The sequence below is a fragment of the Anoplopoma fimbria genome, chromosome 9, assembly GCF_027596085.1.
Source record: "Anoplopoma fimbria isolate UVic2021 breed Golden Eagle Sablefish chromosome 9, Afim_UVic_2022, whole genome shotgun sequence".
In the NCBI taxonomy this organism is placed as follows: domain Eukaryota; kingdom Metazoa; phylum Chordata; class Actinopteri; order Perciformes; family Anoplopomatidae; genus Anoplopoma; species Anoplopoma fimbria.
The window spans coordinates 16203166-16220380 of record NC_072457.1 but is presented as its reverse complement, the minus strand read 5'-3'; positions in this window follow the sequence as shown (position 1 = coordinate 16220380).

The window sequence follows — 17215 nt, the reverse complement described above, 5'->3', positions numbered from 1 at the left end:
CCCGGCTCTGGGCATAGGCAGTATAGGCGAATGCTACGGGCGCCTCCATCCGCCGGGGCGCCGAAAATATGTTTTAATTTTTTTTTTTTTTTTTTTTTTTTTTTTTTTTTTTTTTTTAATACTGTATTCATCCAACTTTAACTTCAATGTTTATATTTCTTAATACCAGTAGTTATGTCGAAATAAATATTAGACAACATAACATAACATGCAAAGAGCGCCCTAGTTTCCACTTCCTCCGCGCCCCCTACCTATTTGCACATCACAGCTACCTATTGCATATCAAAGCTACCTGTTTTGTACATCACAATGTCAAAGAAAGCTAAACCCTCTGGCGCCCAGGGGAGGAAAAGAAAAAGAGAAGAGGAGGAAAAACGGGGGAAAGACAGAGGTACAGTAACTTTAATTTGTTTATCTTTAATGTAGGCCTTAATGTGTGGTTTTATTATTTGGTAAATATAAATTGTCCGCCGGCGCCAACAGGCCCCGACAACGGGGCGCGTTGCCAAGCAACCGGCGCGTAAATTGTACCGGCCTGCCGCCTACATCATCCATAGTAATCCATTCCAAACCTGCCTGGCAACAGACGATCGCACGTCGAATGACGTGGGAAGGTTCTTGAACATTCGCAAACTCGTTCATTGAGCGCGACAATACAGATAACACTTATTTTACAAATTACATTTATTAGCGTTCCTAACTTTATATCTGTATTGTATTGCATTGTATTTATCTATTTCCCTACACAGTAATAGCTACATGTTGAAGCACTTTGAGATTCTTGAATATAAAGTGCACTATAAATAAAATGTATTATTATTATTATTATTATTATTATTATTATTATGTTATGGGGATAACGTCAATAATAATAATAAAAAACATTTACCAGTTAGTAAATGCCTGCTCACCTATCTATCCATCTATCCATCCATCCATCCATCCATCCATCCATCCATCTATAATCTATTCTCTAAATTAAATTAAGGAAATTAAATTAACACAAGCTAGCTAGACTATGATACACATTAAACACTCGAAATTCGATTAAACAATTAAATGCAATACAAATATAAAGTAAAAACAAGTGTTATCTAGCGATCCGTTATCTGTATTATATTATTTCGTCTTCGGCAACATGAGCGCGATTGAAACCTGCCTGGCAACGGACAACCCCTTACGTATACTCTTCTCTCTCCAGATGCACTTTTGAAATTTTTTGTGCCACCTACGGACACCTCCTCAAAAGCACCACCCAGAGATGAAGCAGCATCAAGCGCTCCTTTAACCTCCTCCACAGCACCTCCCAGAGAAGCAGCATCAAGCGCTCCTTCAACCTCCTCCACAGCACCTCCCAGAGAAGCAGCATCAAGCGCTCCTTCAACCTCCTCCACAGCACTTCCCAGAGAAGCAGCATCATCAAGTGCACCTCCCAGAAGCAGCATAACCTCCTCCACAGCACCTCCCATCCAATTCAGCACACAAAGAATCAAGGATCCAAGGCTTCACCAATTGACCCTGCTGACTGGCCATCCCTTCTTAATGATAAGGACAGAACAGAGTTTGTTCACAGAGGACCATATCCAATTAAAAGCACTTACACATTTCCAAAACAAAAAGACGGGAGAAGGTGTCGGCATGAGTATTTCCAAAGAATCTTAGTCAATGGAGAAAAAATCAAAAGAAGTTGGCTAATGTACTCAAAAAAGAACGATAGCTTGCACTGCTTCTGCTGCCAATTGTTTTCTCGGAAAGACTACAAATTAAATAGTAAAGGACTACAGGACTGGAAAAATGCAAGCCATTTGCTCAAGGTCCACGAGGACAGCCAGGAGCACACTGCCCACATGGCAACATGGAAGGATCTGGAGGTGCGTCTTGCAAAGGGGCTAACCATAGACAAGCAAGAGATGGCACTTATTGAGGCTGAGAGAAAAAGGTGGCGTGATGTTCTCTCTCGATTGGTGGCAATAATTCAGTCCTTAGCTGAACGAAACATTGCTTTCAGGGGCTCTTCAGACACCATAAACAAACCGGACAATGGCAACTTTCTAAAAGAGGTTGAGCTCATGGCAAAATTTGATCCTGTGATGAAGCAGCATGTTGGTAGGGTGGCAAGTGGAGCTTGCAGTCACACACATTATCTGGGCAAAATAATACAGAATGAACTGATAGACTGCATTAGTTCAAAAATATTGGAAACAATTGTGGAAAAGGTCAAAGCATCCAAATATTATTCCATTATTTTAGATTGCACCCCAGATCTGAGTCACAAAGAGCAACTCTCTGTCATTCTTAGGATTGTTTCACTGGAAGACACACCGCAAGTTGAAGAACATTTCATGGGCTTCCTTGTGGCGGAGGCATCAACAGGGGAAAGTTTGTCAACTCTCATCCTCAGAAGGCTGGAGGAGCTTAACATCCCCTTTGAAGACTGCAGAGGACAGTCTTATGACAACGGAGCCAACATGAAGGGAAAAAATAAAGGTGTCCAGGCTAGGTTGCTTCAGCTGAACTCGAGAGCTTTCTTTGTCCCCTGTGGTGCCCACACTTTGAATCTGGTGGTAGCTGATGCTGCAAAGAGCTCACCAGATGCAGTTGGCTACTTTGGATATCTAACAAAGTTGTTCAAACTTTTCTCTGCCTCCGTCCATAGATGGGCTATCCTCCTGAAACATGTTAACACCACCCTCAAATCCTGGTCAGACACCAGATGGGAGAGCAGAATAAAGAGCATTGAGGCTGTAAAATACCAGGCTGGACAAATCAGAGATGCTCTTCTGGAGGTGAGGGAAACTACTGCAGACCCTGTGGTGAGAGTGGAAGCCCAGTCCTTGGCTGAAGAGGTTGGATCTTACCGCTTCTGCATTTGCACAGCCATATGGTACGACATCCTCAACAAGACTCAGCATGTCAGTGCACTGCTGCAGTCACCATCCATGCAGCTAGATGTGGCTGTCGACCTGCTGAAGAAAACTACAGATTCTCTCACCTCCTACAGAACAACAGGATTCTCTGATGCACAGACGGCTGCCAAGGAGATGTGCGAGGAGATGAATGTGGAAGCTGTTCTTAAACAGAAGCGCCTGAGAACAACAAAAAGGCACTTTGGATATGAGTCTGCAGAAGAGCCTATCGATGATGCACTAAGAAAATTGGAAACCACATTTTTTAATGTGCTGGTGGATACAGCCCTCTCTTCCCTCAATGAGAGATTCCAGAACATTGCAGAGGTGAATGGCAAGTTTGGAGTCCTCCTGAACTTTCCAAACATGACCAAAGTAGAACAGCTACAGCACTGTGAAAACCTGAGTGCTGCTCTGACCCATGATGGACAGACAGATATTGATGGGAGGCAACTTGCTGCGGAAATGCAGAATTTTCCACATTTCCCTTCCAAAAAGATGTCAAACATGGACCTCTTGACCTTCCTGCATGATGGAAGGCTTACAGAAATATACCCTAATATGTGGGTTGCTCTGCGAATCTCTGCAACTCTTCCTGTCACAGTGGCTGCTGCCGAACGAAGCTTCTCCAAGCTCAAACTCATTAAAACCTATCTCAGATCTACCATGATGCAAGGACGTCTAAGTGGTCTTGCCATCATAAGCATCAATCATGTGGTATCAAACCAGCTGACATATGATGATGTTATTGACGAGTTTGCTGGAAGAAAGGCAAGAAGAGGGAGGTTTTAGCAAGGTGGGGTGAGCCTGTTGAGGTGTGAGATTGAGGTCAGTTCTAGATGTAGACAGATGTTACTTGTTGGAATAGCGGTAGAATTTCAAGATAGGTTTCTGTAAATATTATCTTTGTAATATAGTTTTTCAAGTGTTTAATTATTTAAAGTTCTAACGTTCTAACGTATGCATACCTTATTTATATTGTATTTATGATTAATTTGGTGTTTAATTTTCTATTTAAAATAAAAGAGTCTCAAAGACAAAGCTTTGCAGTTTCTCTGAGTGTATGAACATTGGTAGTCAAATTTACCGTGCGATCCAAAGGGGTAGGGGCGCCAGCAAAAATCTTGCCTAGGGCACCAAATTGGTCAGAGCCGGCCCTGGGTAGATGCAACAATGTGCGATCCCAAATCCAAACTCTGCGCATATGGTGAGTGTAAAGACTGTGTCTACTCAACCCATACAATGCTTAGAGCTCCAGAAAACACAGAGATAGCCCTAACCCAATGGTCTCTGGAAGACAACACCAAAGTGAACGATGGAGAGGAGTCTGGGAAAAGGTCAACAATCACTGTGAAGAAAAATGTGATGACAACAGAGGATGAACTTGTAAGTGAATTTCATGACAGGCTGTTTAGATTTAGGCGACACATCTTTAATATCAGGTGGCAGTACGGGGCCTACAGACAGCTCAGAGAAAACTTGAGGAACAACGAATGTCTACTACATGTAGATTTCAGTGAGAACTACTCCTGTAAGTATTCTCAAGAAATTCAATCGGTCCATTTTGGAGGGTCACATCAGCAAGCAACCCTACATACAGGAGTGCTGTACACTGCAGCTGAGCAGTCCCCAGTGACGTTCTGCTCCATCTCGCCTTGTAGGCGGCACGATCCCCCAGCTATCTGGGCCCACCTCGACCCTGTGTTAGACATGGTGAGGGAGAGATACCCTCTGATTAATCGCCTTCATGTCTTCAGTGACGGCCCAGCTACACAATACAAACAGAAGGGAAACTTTTACCTAATCTCAAAAGAGCCTTTCAAGAAAGACTTTAAAGATATCAGCTGGAACTTTTTTGAGGCCAGCCATGGAAAGGGAGCTCCAGATGGTGTCGGGGGTACCCTTAAAAGATCAGCTGACCAAATCGTCCGCCATGGAGGAGATATCCCCAACGCAGAGGCTATGCTCCACCAGTTGAGGAGCGTGGGTACTTCGGTGGAACTTTTTTTGTGGGAGAAGGAGATGTTGAGAGGAAAGTGCAGGAAATGATGGAAGCGCCCCCACTTGTTCCTGTCAAAGGAACAATGAAAATCCACCAAGTCATCAGTTTCTCTCCAGGGACAATTAAATACCGGGACATAACTTGCCTTTGTCAGGCAGACAAAGGTGTACTGGATTGTGCCTGCTATGGGATAAAGGAGGTGAGCCTGGGAGAAGAGGCAAGCCTGCAGTGCACTGAAGAGCCTTCACGGCCTGAGGCCATCATGAAAGAAAACATTGGGCAGTGGTGCATTGTCAAATATGATGGTGAACCCTACCCAGGAATCATCCTGGAAGTTGAAGAAGACGTAAGAGTAAAATGCATGCATAAGAATGGGATCAACAAGTTCTACTGGCCAGGTCCACGAGAGGACATTAGCTGGTACAGAGATGACCAGATTGTGTGCCTGATGAAAGAGCCACAACCTTTGAATAAGAGGTCTGTCCAGCTAGAGAAGGAAGTGTGGAAGTTCCTAGAAAACCTGGGTTGCTGGTCTGATAAATAGTTTGCTGTTGCCAAGACAACTGTGAGGTCAAAGACTGAAAAATGTTCCTGATGTTTCTTTTGGGTGTGCAGTACATTTGATGGTTGAAGTGTGTGTGTGTGTGTGTGTGTGTGTGTGTGTGTGTGTGTGTGTGTGTGTGTGTGTGTGTGTGTGTGGGGGGGTGGGGGGGGGTGTTATTTTGCTGTTGCTGATTTGCTATATAGGTTTGGGGCAGTTATCCTCATTAATGGGTTGTTAGTGAAGATCATTTTTACATTCTCAATGTTTATGTGAATGTTCTAAGGTAAATTAACTGCCTTTCTTTCATGAAATATATATTGTGATGTCCACCCTGTTACGTCCTGTACACCCTGTTAGTCTTCTGTCCACCCTGTTACCTGTGTGTTTATTGATAATAATTAAATGAAATCATCAAAAAATATGTATATCTTTGTGGTTGCTTAAAGGGAGTAAATTGACTAAATTAAATTACTAAAAAAATGGGCCAAATCCCATTAAAATTCCTTTTTATACTAAAAGAAATGTGTTGAAATTACATTGTGTCCTAAAATAACACGTCTTTTCTCAAGATAATGCTTGTTTATGAGTTTTTGTTAAAATACATTTGCAGGGTTAAATAAGGGACATTATATCTCTAAGAAAATGTAAATTTTATAACAGCTGCGAATTCAAATCATTTTGTAATAGAAATGAGAATGTCCCGTAACAGGGTGGACATTTGGCCTATGTTAGGTGTGAAGAATTTGGTCAAAATTATTAAAATATAATATCCTGAGCTGGACCAATATATTTTTCTTATAATTTAACATGCCCTCCTTCAGATGATAAGATAAAATCATGGAACATTTTAAAGTTTTTGATAGAAAGTTACCAGACTGAAATGGCACCGAATAGTAGGAATGACCCAGTCCTTCAGTACAAGAAGTTCAAGTTCATGCAACACCTTCACCCGCTGCTCCTCAGAGTACCCTGACTTTGTGGAGGCGTTCAGGTTCCACCGGGCGTTTGAGGAGCAGGTGAGGTTCCTCCAGCCCAGTCAGGAGGGAACGGCCCTTGTTGGCTTCAGGGACTTCAAAAGTAAAAAATAGAGTTCAGAGGAACAGCCGACATGAGAAGAAGGGCACGGGGGACGCGGGGGCTGGTTGTGGGGGGACCACCAGAGATTCAGCTGATGAGTGGAGACCTCCCTCTGCTGCTGCTCCACAGTGAGAGCTGCCCTCCAGGACAGAGGCAGCAGCTGTGAGACAACAACAGAAACATAGAGGACACTTTGATACCCGAGAGGACAGCACGTTATGAGCGAGGGCAGCAGGGACACCTCCAGTGTTTGACAGACAGCCTTACCTCAGCACTGCTGGCAGGTGGAAGGGGAGGAGGAAGGCTGGACCGGGCACCTCCTCCTGTTCCTCCACGGAGACAACCCGACAGGCTGCAGGAGGTGAAGGAGCTGGTGACTCTGCAGGCTGAACCATGACGAGGAGATGCTGGAAGTTGCTCCATGTTGTCTTGGTCCAGTGAGGCATCCAGCAGCTCCTCGTCTGTGGACTCATCCAGCACAGATGAGGATCTCCCTGAGGAGGTGGTGCTGAGGAGGAGCGAGAGAGGGGCCTGTACATCTGAGGCTTAAAGAGAAATTAAAAGTTTCATTAAAAGGGAAAGAATGAGATTGTTTTGTTAATATTGAGTGAGAGGCACACATTCAGCCAAGCAACTCTATTATTAAAGTTAAATCTATTATATCCCAGAGAGGAGAACACAGATAACAGTATGTTCTGTCAATAAATATGAATAAATATAAATATATACAATCTGTCAATAAATATAAATATGTACAGTCTGTTAATAAATATTAATAAATATAAATATATAATAAGTCTGTCAAATTAATATAAATAAATATGTACAGTCTGTCAATAAATACAATAAATATAAATATGTTCAGTCTAAATATAATGAATAATAATAATAACAATAATAATATTAATAATAATATGCAGCTTTATTGGTCATTGTGCATATATATATATACATGAAATTTAGATTCTACTGTTATCTGATACTGACTGTGTTTAACAGAACTCCGATCAGAAACTTCTGAATGATACAAATACTGCTGCTTTACTGAATTAAACCTCATTATTAATATTATCTGTAAGAACTTTATGAACCAGACGGAGCTGCTCTCGAGTTCAACACAGACTCTATAGTAGAGCAAACATTTATAACATCAACCTCCCCTCTATCTCTCTCTCTGTCTCTCTCTCTCTCTCTCTCTCTCTCTCTCTCTCTCTGTCTCTCTCTGTCTCTCTCTGTCTCTCTCTCTCTCTCTCTCTGTCTGTCTGTCTGTCTCTCTCTCTCTCTCTCTCTGAGTGAGTGGCGGTGGAGTGAGTGCAGAGCGTGCTTCGGTTGTGGAGCGGAGGGGCATTTAGTCCGCTCCTGCCCGGAGGGAGGGATTGCACAATCTGAGGTGAGGCACAGCTCGCCTCACTGCGTGTCTCCTCTCTGTTTGAACAGGACATGCGCAAATTCAGCGATCTTGATTATAAAATGCTTGAAATTATTGGAATCATACAGCAATTACATTTATAGCACAGATCTGTAGAGAAATATTTATATTTATTTCATCATTATTTGTTTTTTACTTTTCATGATGCCTCCCCTGACCGCACGTCTATCTATCTATCTATCTATCTATCTATCTATCTATCTATCTATCTATCTATCTATCTATCTATCTATCTATAGAGAACATACTGTAATGTAACTGTGTTCTCCTCTCTGTGATATTATAGATCTAACTTTGGAAACTATGAATGTAAGTGTCACATATCATTTCTTTATTATCATTTCTTGTTCTCTCTTATGATCATAAAGTATTTACTGCAGTATTCTGCTGACGTTCATCTTTATGTTTAGATGGAACACCCTACATTCCTGCTCAAGGCCTATCCAGAGGCCCTTGGCCCTCAGCAGGTACTGGCTCCTAGAGAACGACGTGGGCTACTGCGTCAACCTGGTCTCCTCCCACCAGAAGGAGCGAGAGAGGACGGGGTCTCAGTCCCCACTGATGGCCAACAAGGTAGAGTCCTTCAGTACAAGTAGGTCAAGTTCATGAAATCACAGAGTGATGACGGTTTAACCCTCTCTTTGTGAACCTGCAGGACGCCTTCAGCCGCTACTCCTCAGCGTACCCTGACTTCGAGGAGGCAGTCAGGTTCCACCGGGCGTTTGAGGAGGCGCGGCACAGGTCCCTCCGTCCCGGTCAGGCCCTTGTTGGCTTCGGGGACTTCAAATTCGAGACCCTGCAGAGCCTGTATGAGTCAGAGGACCCCAAAAAGATCCGGTAAAAACACTTGGATAATAATAAAGTTGCTGTTCTGACCATCGATCAGAAGAGTCAATTTAATGGAATTCCTGTGTTCACTGTTTATTTTCTGCGTTTGTTCTCTCTCGTCATGTGATAACAGCCTCCCACTTCAGCCCCTTCAGACCAGCTCCGTCCTCCTCCAGGTCACCTGAGGAGCCTTCAGATGATGAGCTGGTCGAGGCGGTAGTTGACTTAGAGAAGTGTGAGTAAAAGATAAAGTTATATTCAGGTAACAATGTGTTAATAACAGAAATATTTGATTTCATTGTTGACCCTTTATTTATTTTGCTTTAAAATGTTCCTATAATCAGAGGAGGAGAGGAGACCACTGGTAAGTTTGGGTTGAATGAAGAACTGTCTGATGTCTGCTTGGTGCTCATCTCAGATCACTAACCCACCAGTGCACGCCTTTGTGCACTGGGTCCATGACAAAGGCTGGGCTCTACAGGACCATCCGGAGGGTCCTGGACATCGACGGCTGGTACCTCATGGCCATGACGAAGAAGCTCGCCGGTACCGCCTCCGACACGGCCGCCTGGGTTACCAATGTGGGTAACGAGAACGGGCAGGTCCTCATGAGCGTCCTCACCTGCTCCGAGGGCGCTGAGGGCCTGTCCAGGATGGCGGTCGGATTCATGAGGCGGTACAGACTCGCCGGGGTACCCCCCCCCCAGCTCATCTACGTGGACCGCGACTGCTGCAACAGAGACGGCATGTCCAAGACAGCTGCTTTGTTTCAGGTGTGAAACTGAGACTTTTAATACTAATACTGTATCAGTGATACACCAGCACAGTTTAACATGATTAAAGCACGTTATGGTTCTTCTCTCACAGGAGTGGGATCAGCTCGTGGTGAGACTGGACATGTGGCGCTTCGCATCAGGTGTCACCACCGAGAGCCACGAGCTGTACCCCGCCTTCATGAGGCAGCTGTCTCACTGCATCTTCGAGGTGGACTCGGGAGATGCCCGCCGTCTCGCTGAGGCTAAGCGGTCCGAGCTGGAGGGGAAGCACGGGATGGTTGGCCTGACTGACACCGAAGTGATCCAGAGGATCTCCAGAGAGGAGTGGAGGCTCCACTGTCGCAGGAGGACATGTGGGCCTGAGGAATCGGCACTCCTCATCCAGGAGCTCCTCAACACCTTCGGTGGACCAGCAGGACGCAACACCCTGGACATCCCGTTGCTCAACGTTCTCCGCATCAAGGACATCTGGAGTACGCAGAGGCCCCACCTCAGCTGCATTCAGGACCCGCCAGGTGTGCAGCTGTACACCCAGACCGGTAGGCTGACCAAGGGCGGAGTCAGCCTGCCGGTTTATCGCTGCGCGAGGGGCTCCTTCCACCTCCACCGGTTCATCCCAGGTACTTGCACGTGTCTCACAGCTTGTCTCACAGATATATTCTTTATTCACAATTCGCAAATTCATGTTTGATCCAAAACCTGCTTCATCAGGAACGCGAGCTAGTGCCAAGCACTTCCAGGCGTTCCTGGTCGACGGACTGGTGAGGTGGAACGAGGACCGCGCAGCAGCTGCACCACCACCGTCTGCAGCTGAGGGACAGCTGGGACCTCTGCACTCCTACAGTGGACACCTCAAGCACGTCCTTAACCAGAAGAGCCAAAGAGTGCTTGGTCTACAGATGGTTAAGGACTTCCTCTGTCCTTCCCTCATGGTTAAGGACTTCACCACGCCTGCTGAGTACACAGGTATGAGATGTGAAAGCACTTTATTCCACGAGGACTGAGAGGAGATGGAGCATTAACCCTTTGCTCTCTGTGGTGTCTGTCTGACAGGGGAGCTCATCGGATTAGAGTACCTGTACCAGCAGATGGGCAGAGTGCTGGAGGACGTCAGCTTGGACCCTGACACTCCGGACGAGGCTGCTGCCATCGAGGCGCTCGATGAGGAGAAGGAGGATGATGAGGGTATCGTGGAAGATGTGGAGGACCCCACCATCTTCAAGCCCGATACTCCCTCCACCAGCACAGCAGCAGCCCGGTCAGGTGATCCAGTTGACGCACCGTCTGAGCCATCTGGACCGGTCCACCCCGACCAGGATGCCTCTCCTGAGGCCCCTGAGGGTCAGGACCCTGTACCCCAGCAGCCCTCCTCAGACTCTGAGGTGAGTTCACTGACTGCAGAACACTGCTGATAATTATAATGATTATAATAACAATAAAACAAACAATGACAACAACAACCACAACAACAACAACAAAAAAAAAAAAAAAAAAAAAAAAAAAAAAAAAAAAAAAAAAAGGTGTGTGTGCACAGTTTGGAGTTATTGGGATCCATAGCAAAATAAAAGTGAAAATAAAAAAAAAAAAAAAAAAAAATGTGTACATCGTTACAGCTGGTCAAGCAGGTATGTAATGAAAGGCTGCCAAACATTGCTAAAATTGTCCTTTGAACCCTTTAAAGCAAATCTTAACTTTTCAAGCTTCAGAAATTGTAGTGTGTCCCTAATCCAGTGTTTAAAGGAGGGTGGAGTAGCCTGCTTCCAATTAAGTAGAATTAATCTTCTGGCTATAAGAGTGACAAAGGCAATACAGTTTGATTGTGCTCTAAAAAGATTATCACCCTCACATTGAATACCAAAAACGGCTGTAAGAGGGTTTGGAGCTATTGGTCTCTTAAGTATCTTGGATAGAGCGTCAAAAATAGAAGACCAGTAACTAACAAGTTTCGGGCAAGCCAGAACATATGAGCTAGTGTTGCAGGTGAATTTTTACATCTGTTGCATGAACTATCACTTGATGGATACATTTTTGAGATTCTGGCTTTAGAGAGATGGAGTCTGTGTGCCACTTTAAACTGGATCAAGCCATGTCTGGCACATATAGATGAAGAATGTATTCTTAAAAAAACATTCAACCACTCAACATCTGTAAATTGTACATTCAGATCAGCCTGCCACGCCGCTCTCAATGCATCCAGAGACTCTGATTGCACAGAAGAAAGTTTAGTATATATAACAGATATTGTGCCCCTGAGCTCTGGGTCTGCTGGAAAGAGACTATCCATAGGTTGAGGTTCGGGGATTGTAGGGAACATTCCTGTATTGTTACGTGCCCAGTCCCTAACCTGTAAATAACTAAAGAAATGAACATTCCGAAGATTAAATTTAGTTTTGAGCTGTTCGAATGAAGCAAAAACACCTGTTATGTACATATCTTTAAATGAGATAATACCCTTCTTTTGCCAGGCCGAGAAATAGTCATTATGAAATGAAGGGGCAAATCGATGATTAGACGCAATTGGGGCCCAGAGCGAGCCAGCCTGCCAACCAAAGTGTCGTCGCACTTGAGCCCATATGCGTAAAGACTGATGTACTAAGGGGGCACTTGAAACATAGCTTGGAGTGAAAGGCATTGCAGAATACAATAAAGCAGGGAGGGACGATGGCAAGCAGGCAGTTGTCTCTATCTGAACCCAGGTAGGAGTCTCATTGTCGATGTAGTTTTTAAGCCAATATGCCATAGCTCTAAGGTTGCTTGCCCAATAGTATAATTGGAAATGTGGTAAAGCCATACCACCCAATGATTTTGGCCTCTGCAAAAATTCCCTACGGATACGGGGTGGCTTCTTATTCCAAATAAAGTCAGATATAATCTTATTTAGGTGCGAAAAGAAAGACTTGTTGATAAAGATTGGTATAGTTTGGAAAAGGTAGAGGAATTTGGGCAACGTGTTCATTTTAATTAGATTAATTCTTCCTGCTAAAGAGAGAGGAAGCATGGACCATTTATTGAAGGCAATTTTAGAGCTCTCAAGAAGGGGAACAAAATTGAGCTTAAAAAGGTCAGAGAAGCCACGTGTAACAACCACCCCCAGGTAGGTGAAGTTGTCAGATGTCACCTTGAAAGGACAGGAATTAAAGGATATGGACTTAGCGGCAGAGTTGACAGGAAAAAGCTCACTTTTCAAAACATTAATCTTATGCCCAGAAATGCTGCTGAAGAGGTCTAATAACTTCATAATATAGGGCAAGGTGTTCTGTGGATCAGTTATATATAATAAAAGATCATCAGCATATAATGACGTTTTATGTTCCTTACCCCCTCTTACAATACCACGAATCTCAGGAGAGGAGCGTATTGCCATTGCAAGGGGCTCAATAGCTATAGCAAATAAAAGTGGGGAAATTGGGCATCCTTGCCTTGTCCCGCGTTGTAATGGAAAAGATTGGGAATTGGTGTTATTAGTGCGTACTGATGAAGTTGGAGAGTTATATAGCAATTTTACCCAAGAAATGAATTTTGGACCAAAACCAAATTTGTCTAGACACCAAAATAGGTAACCCCATTCCACTCTATCGAACGCCTTTTCAGCGTCTAAAGAGATAACTGCCTCAGGCAAGTGTTGACCGTCTGCGGAATGTATGATGTTTAAAAGTCTACGAATATTAAAAAAAGAGGCGTTTTTTAATAAAACCAGTTTGGTCAGGTGAAATAATCGAAGGGAGAATGATCTCTAGACGGTGAGCCAAGGCCTTAGCCAACAATTTATAATCCACATTCAGGAGCGAAATAGGGCGAAATGACCCACAATTGAGGGGATCCTTATTCTTTTTCAGTAAAACCGAAATAGAGGCCTGACAAAGGGTTGGTGGAAGGTGGCCTTCGACAAAGGACTCCTCAAAAACTGATAGCAAGATTGGCAATAATTTATCTCCAAATTTTTTCAAAATTCTAACGTAAATCCGTCAGGGCCTGGAGCTTTTGCATTCTGCATACTGTAAAGGGCCGTCCTAATTTCCTCCTTAGACATAGGTTTTTCCAATTGCTCCTTTAATAATACATTAACTTGAGGTGGATTTAAGTTCTGAAAAAAGAGTTCAAGTTTAGAAGGGTCATATATCACCTCAGAAGTATAAAGAGATGAATAAAACCTCTTAAATTCATCATTTATTTCCTGCTCATGATTAGAAATTTGACCATCATGCTTTCGGATGTTTGTAATGAGAGTAGAGGTCATAGACTGTCTAACCTGTTGAGCCAGGAATTTGCCAGCCTTGTCAGAATGTTCATATAACCTCGATCGAGACTGGAGGAGGAGCTGTTCTGTATGGCGGGTAGTTATTAGGTCAAATTCTGTCTGCAGAGTCAATCTGTCCTTTAAAAAATCACGTGTGGGAGCAATTGAGTTCTTATAATCCAATTGTTTAATTTGGTCGGAAAGGTCTTTAACGCAGTTTTCTCGACCTGGCTTCCCAGGAGGTGTAAGAGATAATCTCCCCTCTTAAAACAGCCTTTAGGGATTCCCAGAGGGTGGATTTACTAACATCTGACGTATCGTTTATGGACAGGAAAATATCAATTTGCGTATTAATATACTTAACAAATGATTCATCCCCAAGCAAAACATTACTAAAACGCCAAGGACGCCGAGCAGATTTCTTTGGAAAAGATATTTGTAAAACCACGGGCCCATGGTCAGAGATGACAATGCCCTCGTATCTGCAGTCCTTAACCGAGGGCATTAGCTGGTTATCAATTAAAAAGTAATCAATGCGGGAGTAGGAGTTATGTACTGGGGAAAAAATGAATAATGCTTAGAATTGGGATACAAGGAGCGCCAGGGTTCAGACATATTATACATTTGTAGAAAAGCATTAATCGTCCTAGCTGATTTTGATATATTGTAGTTGGTGTTCGAGGAACGATCCAGTATTGGGTCTAATACGCAGTTGAAATCACCCCCTAAAATAAGCCTGTGTGTATTTAAACAAGGTAATGAGGACAAGAATTTTTTCATAAACTGCACGTCGTCCCAATTTGGGGCATAAACACTGGCCAAGATTAAAGGTACATTATACAGGGTACCTGTGACCACAACAGATCTTCCCAGATGGTCTGCAGTAACCTTCTGCAAGATGAAAGGAGTATTCTTGTTAATAAGAATAGCAGCACCCCTAGATTTCACCTCAAAGATGGAATGATATAATTGCCCCACCCATCCTTTGCACAGTCTGTTATGGTCAGAGGGCCTGAGATGAGTTTCTTGGAGAAAAGCAACATCAACATCCATACTTCTTAAATGGGACAATACCCTGTTACGCTTATTAATATGATTTAGGCCTTTGGTGTTCCAACTAATGTAATTTACTGTAATATTGTCAGCCATTATTTCTTTGCCGCAAACAATCAACCATGCTCATCAGAGCATGGTTGATTGTTATGTTATTAGTAGGGTACTGAAGGATGTTACAGCATTTTGAAAATGACACTGCCACACACACATTCAAGCTAAAAGAGTAAAGAAGTGTACAAACATAAAACACATAGTTCCCCCCACCCACACCCTCCCAGCCCAAAAACAAATTACCCCTCCCCAAACGAGAGGTAAAAAACCCTGGGAACACTTGGTAATTTTCCGTTTTGCTGCCATAGGCAGTTAACAACCATAGAAACACTGCTCCTTTCACATACGTTTTTGTAGTCACAACTTATAAAATAAAATATAATACCCACCACTGACAATGGTCAAATGCAATAAAAGAGAGAAACGGCCATAACAGGGAAAAACAAAAATAAAAACATTAGCAAGATAAGTAAGCGAATAAACCGGTAAATATTTCTGGCCCTTCTGAAACGTGGGTCTAGTTCTTTATCGGCAACAAGTTCAAATTGAGTAAGGAAAACAATAACATGCTGATACCTTACTTTGGTGAAGATGTGCGCCAACCAAACTGGTAGGTAGATGCCGACTGTCCTCTACTGGTGATAACAAATAATAGTCTCTCCATTCACGGACCATAATAAAGTCTCCTTTCTTCCTTCCATCTCCATAAGAAAATAAATAAACCGGGAGGGAAAAACTAAAAGTATGAACATTAGGTAGGTTATAGTCCAGTATGAGGGATCAGCACACAGCGCAGGGAACCGCAGCGTCTATCTTCGTTTGTTTACGTCTCCAAAGAGGGACGAGTGCGTTTGGCAAGGAAGGTTTCCACATCCGCGGGTGCCTTAAAGGAATGTGAAACTCCGTCGTGGACAAGACGTAGCTCCGCTGGATGGTAGAGACCGTATGTGATGCCCGCCTCTCTGAGTTTGGCCTTGACTGGGGTAAACGCCGCTCTGCGGCGGCTAAGCTCGGCGCTCATGTCTGGGAATATATGCACTCTTGCCCCTCTGAATTTGAGCTCACCCTTGTTCCTGGATACTTGGAGAATCTTTTCCTTATCCGAGTAGTAGTGCAGCCGAACTATCATGGGTCTGGGACGGTCGCCGGGTTTGGGTTTAGGAGCCGGGGATCTGTGAGCGCGGTCCAGCACCAAAGGATCAGTTATCTCGTCGCCCAGAACGCAGGCAAAAAACGAAGCCATGAATGCAGTGGGCTTCCCATTTTCAACACCCTCGGGTATTCCAATGATCCTCAGATTTTGACGGCGGCTTCTGTTCTCCAAGTCATCATTCCGGTCTTTCAGTTTCCCCACCTCTTGTTTGAGATCCAATATGGTTTTATCCAGCCCTGCAATGCTAGAATCATGCCGGTTGAGCGCGCCCTCGATATCCCGTATAGTGGTGGCCGTCTCGGTCTGGGCTGAGCGCAGAGATGACATCTCGGCTCGGAATTCCGTTTTTAGAGAGGCGATATCAGCTTTGGTGTCCTGCCGAAGGGCTGCTATGTCTTCTTTAATTTCAGCGTGGAGACTAGCCATCTCCTTCTTGATTATATCCCCCAGTTGTTGACGAGAAATGCCCATCTCTGCTTTTATCAGCTCTAGAAGAGCGCTCTCCGTTGGTTGCTCTGCTGGTGGGGTTGATGGTCGGGTGGCAGCCGCGGTAGCGCTAGCATTAGCATCGGCCATGAGCGTTTGTCTGAGTGCAGGGCTAGCTAAACTTTGAATTGCGGCTTTGGGTGCTTTTTTCTGGCTTTTAGTCGCCATTTTGCTTACAAACAGTTTTCCAGTATGAAAAATTGCCTCGTTGTGCAGCCGAAATAATAAAATGTTGTGGCTAATCAATGTATATCAATATAAAATACGGAGCGCGTTGGACTTGTGACTACTCCATTTTAGGTCCAAACCGGAATAATGATTATAATATTAACAACAATACAGAATATTTCACCGTGCAGCGCTCTGTGCTCACTGACTCTGCTTCTCCTCCTCTTCCTCTCTTGTTTCTCCTCAGGAGAACATGCAGGGTCCTAGAAACCAGCCCGGGTACCAGCATGTCCTGAATGCTCCTCTTCCTCCTCCAGATGAGGAGCAGCCCGGCCCTTCCTCCCGAGGCCTTCCTCCTCCTCCTCCTCCAGCACTGATCCCAGGTCTCCTCACTGCTCTCCCTGGATCACCGAACACACCGAGGTCCACAGCCTTCAGGAAGAGGAAGGCGGCCGAGGCTGCTGCTGCAGGTCCGGGGCCGATGCCCGGGAGCAAAACCCTC